This window comes from Onychomys torridus, chromosome 13, assembly GCF_903995425.1.
Source record: "Onychomys torridus chromosome 13, mOncTor1.1, whole genome shotgun sequence".
Taxonomy (NCBI): Eukaryota; Metazoa; Chordata; class Mammalia; order Rodentia; family Cricetidae; genus Onychomys; species Onychomys torridus.
The window spans coordinates 28,983,427-28,998,229 of record NC_050455.1 but is presented as its reverse complement, the minus strand read 5'-3'; the positions used below and the strand labels follow the sequence as shown (position 1 = coordinate 28,998,229).

The 14,803-nt window shown below is 41.4% G+C and overlaps 1 protein-coding gene across 1 annotated transcript in view; it reads left to right on the top strand.

The window, feature by feature from the left end:
- Positions 1-1,034: 1,034 nt before the first annotated feature.
- Nr3c1 (nuclear receptor subfamily 3 group C member 1) overlaps positions 1,035-14,803 on the top strand; it is a 167,930-nt gene continuing 154,161 nt past the window's right edge. Inside the window, exon 1 of the mRNA XM_036204621.1 lies at positions 1,035-1,052. The gene's annotated coding sequence lies outside the window, so the exon portion shown is untranslated. The remainder of the gene's footprint in view (positions 1,053-14,803) is intronic.

Here is a 14,803-nt window from a genome sequence, read left to right as displayed (position 1 = left end):
AGACTTAGCATGAAAAGAAAGCATGGACTCCATGTTGAAAGGATAATGTTGTGGATACATTTTGGTTACATAAACTACATCACTGAAGCTAATTTTATTGTCCCATTTTAGTCTATCAGGCAACTATAAAATTACATACCCAGTACACACTGAGACCAGTAACAGAGGTTTCTCCCACTCCTTGCTGCGAGCTGCTACTGGAATCATTCTATCACCGTAGCTGCACTCACCAAGAGAACCTGAATCAATAAGAAAATTTGACCAGGCCTGAGGAGGGAGGCCTAGTCTGGGTTGACTTCAAATGGTGACATTTCCTTGCACTAGGCAGAGAAGGGGGGCCCAACACCCAAAAAGGGTAAAAAGTGTTTCTCAAAGCCAAGTTACATAATTTCTTTCTTCTTCTTCTTCTTCTTTTTTTTTTAAGTTTGACAAATTCACACTGATTTCAGCACCAGGAACTCTGCCAGTTTGGCAGTTCTATTCTGAGAGTTCTCTCTGATCTGAGGTACAAAGTTCCTGGACTGTGTAAGTTTCTCTTCCTGCTATAGGACTTCTGACCTGTTTGGAAAGGTTACAATCAAGAACTTGAAAACTCCTGCAATGCGACGGCAGGATGATGTAGGAGAAAGTGTGTGCAAAGAAAACAAAACAGAGCCATAACTGTCCAGCCAGCGTTCATACAAACAGCGAGGAAAAAAAAAAAAAATAGAAGCTTCCCTTCGCAAACTTCCTCCTCCTAGGAGGCCGTGCTCCATCCACTCCGGCACAATTTCCAAGGCCCCCTCTGCACTGTCTTATCAGGTGACTCGGTTTCCACCTAGCCAGCTCATCCCTGCCTCCCTTTCCCCTGCTCACCCTTGTACACTGTGCAAACTTCCTGGGCTCAGCGGCAGCTTGGTTTTTTCCGGAGACTTGTTTAAATGCCAGGCCCTTGGACAGGCGCCTGACACCGTGCAGAGCATGTAATGTGTAAGCGGCACACTGCGCTTCATGGTTACCTGCAGCTGTGTGTTCCTGTTGGTGGTGCCTCTGGAGTCCCTGGCCTAACACAGGTAGGGGATAAGTGTATGGAATTAACAAGGGAGTGCGTAAATGAGTATTTTGTCCCTACTATCGCTGTGCTCAGACTGAGTTCAAACGTCTTTCATTCCCTAACATGAAAACAATAAAACAGTGTTTACTTTTGAACTTTGAGCTTGTAACGACTCTGAAGACAGAGATGTGGTGTCTTTATCCATGTTTAATTTGTGCTTAGTTATATTTGCTAGCAAGTGTTCAGGAGACAAGATTACAGGGCAGTCTAATGGTAGCAGTGGCAAATGAACCAACTTGGATTCATGGTCAATTAGTCCAGTTCCTTGAATGCATACCTTTATATTCTGTTATACAGACCCCTATGATAAGTAGCATGCACTTTGCAGTTATGCACACCCTGTGGTAAGTAACATGCATTCTGTAGGTTTGATGGGGGGATAAATTTATTTAGATAACTATGGAATAAAAGAGTGAAATCAGCTAGCCCAGATGGAGATGGGGCTATGACTTTGCCACCTTATAAAGACCCTAAAGTATCCATTTATTTGCTATTTATTTATTTAAAGTAAAGCATGTGTCAGTGATGAAAATTAAATTACTCCTGGTTTTATGCCTTCTGGAACAGACTATGAGCTTCCTAAGGGCCAAGCTAATGACCAAAAGGAAATCTTCTGGTTTGCTATCTATTCCTGTGATAAAACATCATGAAAAGAAAAGTACCTTTGGATAAGAAAGGTTTTATTTGGCTTACATGGCCCAATCATATTCTATCACTGAGGGAAGCCAAGGCAGGAACTCAAAGCAGGGATCTGGAGGCAAAAACTGATGTGGTGATGTGGAGGCCTTGGAAGAATGTTGCTTACTGGCTTGCTCCTTATGGCTTGCTCAGCTTGAAGGGGTTTTTGTTGTTGTTGTTGTTTGTTTTTGTTTTTGTTTTTCAAGACTGGGTTTCTCTGTGTAGCTTTGTACTTTTCCTGGAACTCACTTTGTAGACCAGGGTGGCCTCGAACTCACAGAGATCTGCCTCCCAAGTGCTGGGATTAAAGGCATGTGCCACCACTGCCCAGCTCAGCTTGAACTTTTATGCAACCTAGGGCCACCTGCTCAGGGCAGGCACTGCCAGTAGTAGGCTGGACCCTCCCACATCAATTATTAATTAAGAAAATGCCCTACAGACTTGTCTAGAGGCCAATCATATGGATGCAATTCCTCAGTTAATGTTTCTTCTTCCTAGATGACGTTAGCTTGTGTCAAGTTACCAAAATCTCATCAGTACAGGAAGTATGCCCTAAACTCTTGGTGACATGGAATAATAATTTTGTATGAAGTAGAAAATGGCACATTATTAAAATAGGTCCCTAACCAGGCAATGGAGAGAATAGCTCACTGTTGGTAAGCATACTCCCTTTGTAAAGAAGGATTGATGGGATACATCATTACAACATAGCTTTCTGCCCACACCATTCATGAATGTAAAATTCAGAGACATGCTTTATGGTAAAATCCCAAATGAATGATGGAAATAGTTTTCATTCCAGAAGCATCAAAAACCAAACCTAGAAGAGGCATGTTTCTGCAAAGAGACCACACTGGCTGATGCTCCAAAGCATTTATTCCTTAAGAACATAGTACAGGCAGGAAAGAGCAACACCTGAGAGCCTGAGGTACAACCAGCTGCCTGACTGTCCACTGGTCAGCAGGGTCCACGGGAGGTTATGCTGAGTTTCTGAGCTATTTGAACCCTTCTAGTCTACTTTGAAACCAGAAGTTGGAAAGAAAAGCTGTTCCACAGAATGGAAAGTTCTGCCCTTAAGGGGACTTGGAACCAGAATTGCCAGAGTTATGACTACTTAAAATACTTGTTTTGCAAAGAACAGCATATTTTCCCCCAAAATTAACAAATCCTTGCTGATGTTGCTATGAAGTTATCCTAGAAAGTAAGAAGAAGTAAAAAAGCCAGGGTGGGGGGTGGGAGACAAATCCATTCTTACCAAGTAGGCATTTCGAAACCTGAATATATCTTCAATTCAGTAATATAGTATTAAAAATTGGAGAGAACTTTGAATATATTGCATTTCCCCTTTCTCTGTCCTTACTGTTATCATCAGCATCAACGTGTGTTTCAAAACTGTTGGGGGCGCTACAGAGTAAATGGTGGTAAAAACACGCTGCCTGCTGTGCCTTAGCATCCAGCTCAGTCTTCTACTCATTAGCAGCTTGGCTGTGGGCAGGTTAGTCAACCTCTCTGAGAATGGGTATAATAATAATGCTCTTTCCCAGCTTTCTGAGACAGTGGCTTACTTGGCTTTCTCTTGATGTGATAAACATCATGACCGAAACTAACTTGCAGCCTATCGTGAAGGAAGTCGGGGCAGGAACCTATGGCAGGAACTGAAGCAAAGGCCATAGAGGAGTGCTGCTTACTGACTTGCTCCCCACTACTTATTCAATCTGCTTTCTTATACAACCCAGGACCAACTGCTCAGGCCATTCTGATAGAGGCATTTACTCTGTTTGAAGTTCCCTTTTCCCAGCTTATCCTGGCTTCTGTTAACCTGGCGAGAAAAAAAAAAAAAAAAAAAAAAAAAAAAAAAAAAACTACCCAGAACAGACAGTGCATGAGTGTATGTCAGCAACTGCAAAGCTAGTGTTTGACTTTTTATTGTCATTGCTTAATGCCATTGTCATTAATAACATCATCATCACAAAAATAAATACTTCATATATGGTCAGTTATTTGAGGTGGGACCAACATGTTTATTTACTTTTCTCTGGTAGGGAAAAACCCATCCTGTTTAGCAAAATAAGGAACTAAATAAGCTAGTGGAGGGGAAGGGTGTGTTTTCACAACACAAAATGAAAGTCATCAGAAGCACCAGAAGCAGTGGGTTCACACTGGTTGTGGAGTTTGCTCTCTGCTCCTTGACCTTGAAAAAACTTGTCTTATCCGCATTTCCTTCCATGTTTTCAGCTTGTATGTGTGTCACTCTACGTGCACGGCTTAAATTACAATCCATTTATACCAGGCTGTCACATGCTTTTAAGACCAGCACTCAGGTGACACAATCAGGCATCTCTGTGAGTTCAAGGCCAGCCTGGCCTACATAGTGAAACCGTCTCTCAAAAACAATGGCATTTCACTTAATATGTTCTAAAAGTCAGATTTAACACAACTTAACCAATGGGCTTAGTTGAATAAATGGCTTTTCTGAGTATAGGAAGGAAGGGAAGGAAGAGAAAAAAGAAAGAGAAAGATGGGGGAAGGCAGGGTGGAGAGAGACAGGGTAGCAGGAGGGAAGAGGGAAAGAAGAGGAAGCAATTTCTTCTACAGATTACTTCTGAAGAGGTTGTTACTAGAAAACATGTTTCCTGTGGAACAACCTTTGCCAGCAGCAGATGAACCAGGCCTCCCTGCTAAGCCAATCTGGAACAGGTGCAATGATTGACAGGCCAGGCCCTGTTAACTGAGTCCTTTGTTCTCTGGGATTTCTCAGAACCTCAGCACAGTATGAGGGAGCTTCAAATAAACCCTAAGCACAGAGACCAGACAGAAAGCCTAGTTATCCAACTCTAAACTGTTGCCTTGAAGCTTGCTTTGGCCCAGTTTAACCTTGGAAAGAGAGTTTGGGGTTATAAAAGAGGTCCCTTTGTGTTGTTCTCTCTCCACATTGGTTATGTATTTGTTGTCTTATATGTGTGCATGATGGAATGAGACTTGAGTCCTAGCAGAATTTTTTTTTTTAAATTCAACTATTTCAGATTGGGTTGGCAAGGCTGTGTTGTATAGGAATTACCCATATGCAATTGCAGAATGGTACTTCAGCATTACTTGACGCTTTACTCAAGGGGAAGAAGATGTTAAATATAGAGCTGTAGCCCTGCCCCAGACATCCTGAAACCAGACTTCTGGAGTAGAAGTTGTGCAAAGAGTCCCACATGTTAACAAGACCCCAGTTGATATAAAGGCAGGCATGTGTTGACCCTTGCCTAGATGACTCTGAGTATACTATGGCCTTGTCTCCAAGAACTCCAAATGGGAAGAGGCATGGTAGAAGTAGGAAGAGACCAGGCATGCTACAGAGGTCCTCCTCAGGGCTCCCCTCGCTCTTCAAATTCCAAGAATAATGCCTGCACATGTGCAAACAGGTCGGCAAACATGTGTTGAGTGCCTGGGAGGTATGGTAAGTGACCAGCACAAGGCAGAAGAGTCATATGCTAACTCCAGCATGCCATGCTGCCATGCATGTTTTCTGGTATCATTAACAAACTACATACAGTAGGAGCACAGGGGAGGAGCTGACTCTGCTGGGAGCAGAGCAAGGCAGTACAGAGGACTGAGCATAAGAAAAAACACAGAACTACTTCTTGACATAGACAGTTGAGGGAGGACTGGCCAAAGACAGTGAGATTCTTGGTTTTGATGTTTTTATAAGACACCTAAAGCTCCTGGGATCTCACCATTCTAATGTATAAAATGGGAATAATCCATTTCCAGCTGAGAGGATGTAGGCACCAGGGTTATATTCTGGAAGCAGAAACTGTATTAGTGCCTAGACCTTGGTTTCTCTTTCTTAAAATTCATTTACTTCTGATTTATGTACACACACACACACACACACACACACACACACACACACACACCATGTGTATGTATACATACTTGTGCACCTCATATGTGCAGGAATCTGTGGGGGGCAGAAGAGGGCATCAGATCCCCTGGAACTAGACTTACCGTTGTGAGTCACCATATGGGTGCTGGGAACAACATCCCCAAGAGCAGTAAGCTCTCTTAACCATTGTGCTACCTTCATAGATCTTGGTTTCTAAAGATAATTCTCCAACAAAGGGGACCAGGGCTTTTAGGAGAAACAGGTCTTTCTAGGATTGGGATAATGATATGCAAGATGAACTTGTCAAAGGCACACCAAAGTCAATTTCAATAGCTTCCTATTGTGAAAATTCTAATTGTTTCAATAAAACAGTATAAACTATATTCTAAGGCATAAAATGTCTTCCATAAGTCCATACATATATAAATAATGAAGTAATAAATAAACAAGTGAGGAGAGACAAAGCTCCCATGCAGAATTGTAAATACTTCATGTAGATGCCATCAAAGAGATAAGCACAAATTACACTTAAGTAAGCCATGCCTAGGGACTTTCAGAGACAATAATAGGTAGGACCTATAGGTAGCTACAGGTACCTCAACCAATGATTGGCACTAGTATCATCAGTGAAGATCCATGTCAGTAATGCCAATGGCAGTTGTGTGGTGAGAAAGAAACTTCTCTGTGGCCTTCATAAAATATATGACCTCAGTATGAGCAGGAGGAAAACAGTAGGAAAATCCTGAAGGATAGTCTACAAAAGGCTTAGCCATTCCTCCTCAAAATAATACTATTCATGAAAGAAAAGAAGCTGTGTTACTTTGCCTGTCTAAAACACCTGATTGGTCAAATAAAGAACTGAACAGCCAACATCAAGGCAGGAGAAAAGAAAAGAAATCTGCGAGGAAGGATCTGGGAGCAAGAAAAGCAGGAAAGGAGGACATCAGCGACCAGCCACTTAGCTAGACAGCAAGCCATGGAGTAAGAAAACAAGAAAGATATATAGAACAGAAAAAGATAAAAGCCCAGAGGCAAAAGATAAATGGAATAATTTAAGAAAAGCTGGCTAGAAACAAGCCAAGTGAAGGACCGGCATTCATAAAAAATGAATAAGCTTCTGTGTATGATTTATTTGGGAGCTGGGTGGCAGGCCCACAAAGAGTAAAGAGTAAAAAATAACCAGCTTCAGATCTTATCTTATTTTTTTTTTTTTACATTTTCATTCATTTATTTGGCATAAGGGTGGGAATGTGAGGGGTACACACATGTGCACATGCCATAGGGAATATATGGTCAGGAGACAACTTTCAATAGTTGGGTCCTAGGGATCAAACTCAGATCATCATACTTGGCAGCAATCACCTTTACCTTCTGCGGCATCTCCTTAGTCTTCATGTTAATGTTTTTTAAGAACAATTCATTGATTGAATAAGCACACATAAAGCTTTCAAGCTTATTAAATCTCTGATAAATATATAAACCACACAGAACTTTGGTCATCCCATGGATCTACTTTGACTTTGACAAGTTTTTATCCATGTCATGGCAGCCTAGCAGAGGTCAGTGAGTGATTATGTGCCTCAGTTTCCCTCTCTATATCATGGGAGTCTTGTGGATCTCTTCAGCATTGCTCAAGAAAACTATCAAACATAGCTAAATACATAAATTAAATTTCTGCTGGTATTCATACTACATAGTCATATGCTTTATACATCTACCCCAATGAGAAGCACCAGAACTTTCATTACTAGCCTGTCCATTTAGGAATGTCTTCCTCCACTGACTTTCCTTGTCAAGCTCATACATAAAACCACCTTTTTTGTTCTCTGCCCACATTATCTTAATGCACAGTGACCATGAAGCAAGCATCAGCCATTTTTAATAGCATCACCATACCTGCTTCTCCAAATTGGCAGTCCTATGGACTAGGTCTACTCAATTTCAGCTGCCCTGGAAGACCACCATTCGGAATGCCCCCCTACAGTCTGCCAAAATTAATTCTAGTGCACTCCAGAGAGACCACTTTTAATGTCACTTTATCCCAAATGTACCCTCTAACTTTCTTTCAACAGCTGGCTGTTGTGTGGCATTGACAGACCAACTGACAGAAATTTGATGCTGGGAATTTAAGTTGAGGTTTTACTGTGCCCTGCTGTTACTTTCTGAAGAGGCTGTCTTGGTTATTTTTCTACTGCTGTGATAAGACGCCATGACCAAAGCAACCTGTAGAAGGAAGGGTCTATGTAGGGCTTACAATTCCAGAAGGAGAAGGCACCCTCACCATCATGGTGAGAAAGTGTGGCAGCAAGTACCGAGCATGACAGCAGGAACAGCTGGGAACTCACATCTTGAACCACAAGCAGGAAACAGAGAGAGGAAAGAGAGGGAGGGAAGGAGGGAGGGAGGGAAGGAGGGAGGGAGAAAGGGAGGGAGGGACGGAGGGAGGAAGAGAGAGAGAGAGAAACTAGAATTGATGTGAGTCTTTGAAAAGCATCCAAGTCTGCCCCTAGTGACTTATTTGCTCCAGCAAAGCCATACCTCCTAAGTCTCCCCAAGCCTCCCCAAGAGCCACCAACTAGAGACTAGCTATTCAACTGTCCTGACCTTGGGAGACATCACATTTTAAACAACCACAGAGGTTATAGGCATTGGAGAGCAAACCCCTGCCCTACAGACCTACTTGTGGGGTTTGGCCTTCTGCTGGACCTCACTGGAAGCTGGTAGTGACAATCACTGCAGGAGACCTCTGTGGAAACCACTCCATCTCTCACTAAGAGTCCCTGGGCAGAGACACAGCACACCTTCCCCAGTTTTCCCGGGGGCTCTTCTGGGGAAACCTGACTGCATCAGCCACTTCTCACACCCTCGTGTATTTTTAAAGCCAAGGAGGCTATTTTCTATCCTACTCCACCATTCTAGGAATCCATCTGAAGACTTTTTAAGGCAAGAGCTGGCTAATAATGAGTGATTTCACTCTTCTATTTTTAGCACCTAGGAAGATTTTATTTTTTAAGGTCACCATTTAACTTCACTGCTGCCGGGAAGTTCTCAAAAACTGTGCAATTTGGGAAGTGTTAGCAGCTGACAGTCATAGATTATCTTTCTGTTCTAGAGCAAAAGGACTTACCAGTAAGAGCCAGATTGCAGGCAGGTAAAGCATCAGTGTCTCTCCTAGAAAATGGGCATTAGGGAGTATGCCCAGATTTCTTTGACAAGAATACTCAAGAAGGCAAATGCAAGAGCAGCCACATGATTGACCATCTCCATGTGTCCACCCCCAGCCCATACACTGCTTCCCTCTCCTCTAGTAGATGGTCCCCATGTTAGTCCCTGACTCTCAGGCTCCTCCCTCAGATCTGCCTCATTCCTCTCCATGCTCAGCTCTGAAATGTCATGTGCTTCCTAGAGATCCTTCCGGATTTTCATCTGTCCTGGGATGGCATTCCTGTGTGTGCAGTGACTCGGAGTTTTGGGGCACTTTGTTTACATTTGGATATCCAGTCTCCTGATCCTACCAAGATGCCTTCTGGTCTCCACCTTTAGTTCAGAGCCTCAGGCCCCTGGTTTCTGCTGCTCTGATTCTTCCCATGCATTCCAATGAGAAGTGGAGCCTTTGATGTCTTCAGTCCTACAACCTTCTGTGTAATTTTCTTACGCTTTCTGGTAGCAGCCCCTAGCAATGCTGTTAATGCAGGCATGTCTTCAATCCACTGTTCATTAGACACAGTGTAACAGATCCTAGAACCAGATTGCCTGGGGTTCTATCCAGGATGGGGTGCTTCCTAGATCTGAACTAGAACAAGTTCCTGTGTCTTCATCTCCTAATTGTATAAACTGCAGATAATGAAAGCTGAGATTTTCAGAGGTAAAAGATCTATCACTAAGTGAAAGGAGCCTCTCCAGGAGATTACAGACTGGAAGATTTCAACTATACGTCATTCTGGGGAAAGGGCAACTTTGCAGACAGTAAAAATGTCATTGCTTTCTACAGACTAGGACAGGGAAGGATTTTTAGGGTGGTAAAAATATTCTGCACAATACTGTAGAGATATACACGCTTTCAAGCACATACAATGTACCAAGAGTAGATCCTAGAGTGAACTACAGACTCTGGGTAATTATGATATTTCAGTGTCTGTAATGAACCACTCTGGTAACAGGGGTTGATAATGGAGGAGTCTAGACCCAAGCATATAGAAAATATATCTGTCCCTTCCTGCCAATGATGCTGTGAACCCTCAGGTGGGCCAATTATCACTCACTCACCAGTGATTGTGTTCGCAGACACGAGCAACCCCACGCAGAGGCCTCTGTGACAAGAAATTGAGACCTTTCAAGAGATAACTAACACAGATTAAATGAGATATTGTGTGGGATTCTAAGATGGGTGAACAACACTACAGTGACAGCTTTTGAAGTTGTTTTGAAATGTTTTAAGCATATAGAAAGCTTAGAATATAACAGCAAGGCCCCAAATCCTCCCACTTACCTTTATCAATAATACATTAACCAATTGTCTCATACTTTAAAGTTTTTAATTACAGTATTTATTTATTTAGTGTATGCGTCTGTGCAAGTGTGGGCACATAATAATTTGCAGGAGTCAGTTCTCTCCTTGTACCACGTTGGTCCAGGAGATCAAACTCAGGCCACCAGTCTTGGCAGCAAATACATTTACCTTTACCTGAGGAATCTCACCAGCTATATAATTTTTATATTTTTCAGAAGCAAAATATCCCAGACAGAGTTAAAGCCCCATGTCCCTTTTCTTATCCCAATTTCTACTATTACCTTCATAGCAGTGGATAAAGTCCTAAATTCTAACCTACATTTCTATATTTTTAGTTTGTGTTCTAAAATTTTATTTAAGTGGTATAATTTATTCTATAATCCTTTGGGAGTTTCAGTTTTTTCAGTCATCACTACGTTTTTGAGATCTATCAATGCTGAAATAGGCCATTTGAGCTAACTTGTATTCACTACTACAGTAAATTTGCATTATATAAACATTTATTAATTTATTCATTCCACTCTTTGGAGGCATTCATACTGAGTTTTCAGAGACAGAAGAAAGCTCAAAGATCACAGAGGAAAGGACACAGTGGAAAATGGAAATGATTAGACTAAAGTCCCACAGGAGATGGTGAGAGCCAGGACTTGAAGAGATTACAGTAGGCTAGGAGGGCCAGTTATTGTCAGCTGGGTGCATCCTTTCCATTTGCTTTCTTCAGACTCCTTAGAGAAGTTCGTCTATTACTACATGAGATTCCTTTAGGAATGTCTATTACACCCTCCCCGTCCAGTAAGACAGCCTATGACTAATTTTTTGTAAATCACAGTACATTTCTTGATATACAATGATTGGCTCAGGGAAAAGCATGTGACCAAAGCTCAGCCAATCAGCAGCTAGTCATTTTTTTTTTCTACACTGAAAATAATGTAAGTTGGGAGTTTGCAGAAAAACATCCCTGCTGTTATGTCGGGAGTCTGTCTCTAGAAGAAAGAATGAAGCAAGCCCAGGGAGAGTCGCAGCGACGACGAGCAGATGTGAAGGAAGCGAAGGAAAGGTGGAAAGGGGATTAATTGAGTTCCTAAATCTCTCACTTAAGAAATCCGCCATGGCCGGGCAGTGGTGGCACACGTCTTTAATCCTAGCACTCAGGAGGCAGAGGCAGGTGGATCTCCGTGAGTTTGAGGCCAGCCTGGTTTACAAAGTGAGTTCCAGGACAGGCTTCAAAAGCTACACAGAGAAACCCTGTCTCTGAATAAAAAAGAAAGAAAGAAAGAGAGAGGGAGGGAGGGAGGGAGGAAGGGAGGGAGAAAGAAAGAAAGAAAGGAAAAGAAAAGAAAAGAAATTGGCCATTTTCGAATTGTCTTCATCTTAAACCAGTTTGGCTTGTTTTCTATAACTTGGAACAGTCTCCCTCTAAGTTCATAGTTCTTCCTAGCCAGCTATAGCTAAACCCCAGAGATCCTAAGTAAGTGAGTAATTGAACATGATTATTTACCTCAGTGAAGCCATAGAAATGCCTCTAACCTTAGACTTCATGAATGGACCAAGGTTTGTCAAAGCTCTAATGTGCCACTTCCTTGCTTGAGGACACTATACCTAACATGTCATCAATGCATTCATTAAATATTCAGCATGTCATATATGTCAGATGGACGCTATATTAAAAGGAGAGTACCAAGGACATGGTGGGAATAGGAGTTTTCTAGGTATTTAGAACTGAGTAGTATAACATTAATTCTTAATAGACAGCCATTAATAAATAGTACACACTTTAGTTCCCAGAGAAAAGCTGAAGAGTGAATAGGGGAATTAAGTGAATTATTTAAAAATATTGGATTAGGTCAACAGGAAACAGGAAAGAACAAACAGAGGAACCCAGAGAGACAGACACAGGGAAAGAATGACCAGATAATAGACTTACTCACAACCTTATCAATAATTACACTAAAAATAAATAGATTGAGCTCATTTAAAAAGCAGTGAATTTCAAAGTAGCTTTAAAAGAAACTTAAATGTTGTCTACAACACATGTGCTTTACTCATAAAATGATGTTAAAAGCACAACAGTTAAAAAAAATACTGTGTAAGTTGTGTGCATGAGGAAGCCACTCCAGTTACCCTCATATCAGAGATGATCAACAGGCTGTATTATCAGGGACAAGGTCAGACATTTCCAAATGACTAAAGGGTCCTCTCCTCAGGAGGACACAGAAAGTTTAGGTGTCTGCTAACTTTAAAACAAGTTCAAAACAAATGATGCAAAAGCTTCTAGAAATAAGAAAGAATTAGGCAAATTTATAATTAGAGTTGGAGATCTTAAGCCCGCCCTCAGGAACTGACAGCACATGCAGGCGAGCAGACAGTAATGGATAGAACAGATAATTATATAGAATATCCAAACACTATCAATCACCTTGACCTACATGATATTTATAGACCAGGCAAACCACTGCAAAAATATATTCTTTTCAGGTGAGCATGGTAGAATGTTACACCAAGACACACCACACACTAAATTGCAAAGTAAGTCCCAATACATTTCAAAAGATTGAAACCATTCCTAACACATTCCCTGAATACACTGAAATCAAGGTAGAACTCAGAAGCCAACAATAGCTAGGAAATCCCAAAATATTTTAGAATTAAGCAATGCATTTTTAAATAACACATGGAAGAAGGAAGATCTTATAAAGGAAGTTAGGAAACACTCCAAAGTGAATGGTAGTGAAAATGTATCTAAAGTAGCAGAAAACAGGACTCATGAATTTAAATGTTTACATAAGCATCAAAAAGCTTTAAAATGAGCAATCTACCTTTAGAAGCCACAATAAGGGCCTGGGGAGATGGATCAGTTACATGTAGCATGAGGAAGAACGAGAAGAGCTTAGAAGCATGACGACCCGAATTCCATGCCCAGAATCCACATAAAAATTGAGGAGTGGTGGAATACTTGTAATCCCAGTTTGGGGAGGTGGAGACAGGCGAGTCAACAGAATTCATTGACAGCCAAAAGGGCCTAGTTGGCAAGTTCCAAGCCAAGGGGAGACCCTGTCTCAAAAACAAGGTGGACGGCTTGTGAGGATTGACACTGGAAGATGAGCTGTAGCCTCCACAAACACAAGTGCATACACCAAGCACCATGTACTTGCAAATACCAGTAGGTATGGTGGCATAAGCCTGCAATTCTAACAGGAAGATTTCAACTTTCATAGAAAGATTTTTTTTTCTCTCAAATGCAAAGCAAAATAGAAACAACAAAAACCATTTTAAAAATCGGCAAACTGGAAGGTAAATAGATTTTAAAATACCATGTTGTTACTCTGAGCCATTGGGAAATGGAGTCAGGAAGTTCAGAAATTTGAGTCCAGCCTTGGCTAGAAAAGAATTCAAGTCAGGCAGTAGTGGCACACGCCTTTAACCCCAGCAGATGTCTAAGAAAGCAAGCTAAGCAAGCCATGGGGAGCAAGACAGATAGCAGTGTTCCTCCATGGCTTCTGCTTCCGTCCAGCTGAGTTCCTGCCTTTGTCTTCCCTCCATGATGCATTGGAAACTGTAAGTGAAATAAACCCTTCCCTCCCACAAGCTGCATTAGGTCAGTATTTTATCTCAGTGTCAAAGAAGCCAACTAGAACAATGGATGTGCAACAGTTTGTTCATGCAGTCACCAGCTAGGTAAGCATTAGTCTCAGGTTTGGGAGCTTACAAATAATATGCTATGAACATTTCCATCAGACTTCCATTTCAATGCCTTTTTTTTTGCCTTGATTTGGCTAAAATGTCTTTAATACCTTGAACAAAGTGACAATATTATTTCTCAAAGTAATGGTCTACAGAAAATATTGTCTTATATGGATACATATTTTTATTATGTTAATGAAAAATAACTTTTTAAAAAAGTTATATGGGTTATATAAGACCATTTTTATACAGATATATATTTTGAACATAATATTCCCCCATCCTACCCTGAAAAAACAGGCTATATTAGTTAGGGTTCTCTAAAGACATAGAACCGATTGTGTGTGTGTGTGTGTGTGTGTGTGTGTGTGTGTGTGTGTGTGTGTGTGTGTTTGCATGCATGAAGGGCATTTATTAGAGTGGCTTATAGGTTCTGGTCTGGTTAGTTCAACAATGGCTGTCCCTCAAAGGAAAGACAAATAATCTAGTAAGTGTTCAGTCTTCAAGACTGGATGTCTCCATCTTCAGTCTACATTGGAGTCCTGAAGCAGTAGGTCCTAAAGAATGTCTCAGCAACAGGATAAATAAACTTGCCAGTGAGAGCAAGAACAGGCAGACAAAAAGCAAAACCTTCCTTTTTCCATGTCCTTTTATGTGGTCTGCCACCAGAAGGTATGGCCCAGATTTAGGGTGGGTCTTCCCACCTCAAATGATCCAATCAAGAAATCGCTCACAGGCATGCCCAGATATTTGGGTTTTAGTTGATTCCAGATGTGGTTAAGCTGATAACCAAAATTAGACCACACAGGCATCCATGTGGATGTGTTTCAATTTCTTTTGCCTAAATATCAAGGAGTGGTTTTGGTGGATTGTATAGAAAGTCTGTGTTAAACTTCCTAAGAAATGAATACTCCTCCAAATGCCAATTTGCATTCCCATCACGAGTGTCTCCCAGTCCCAGCTGAGC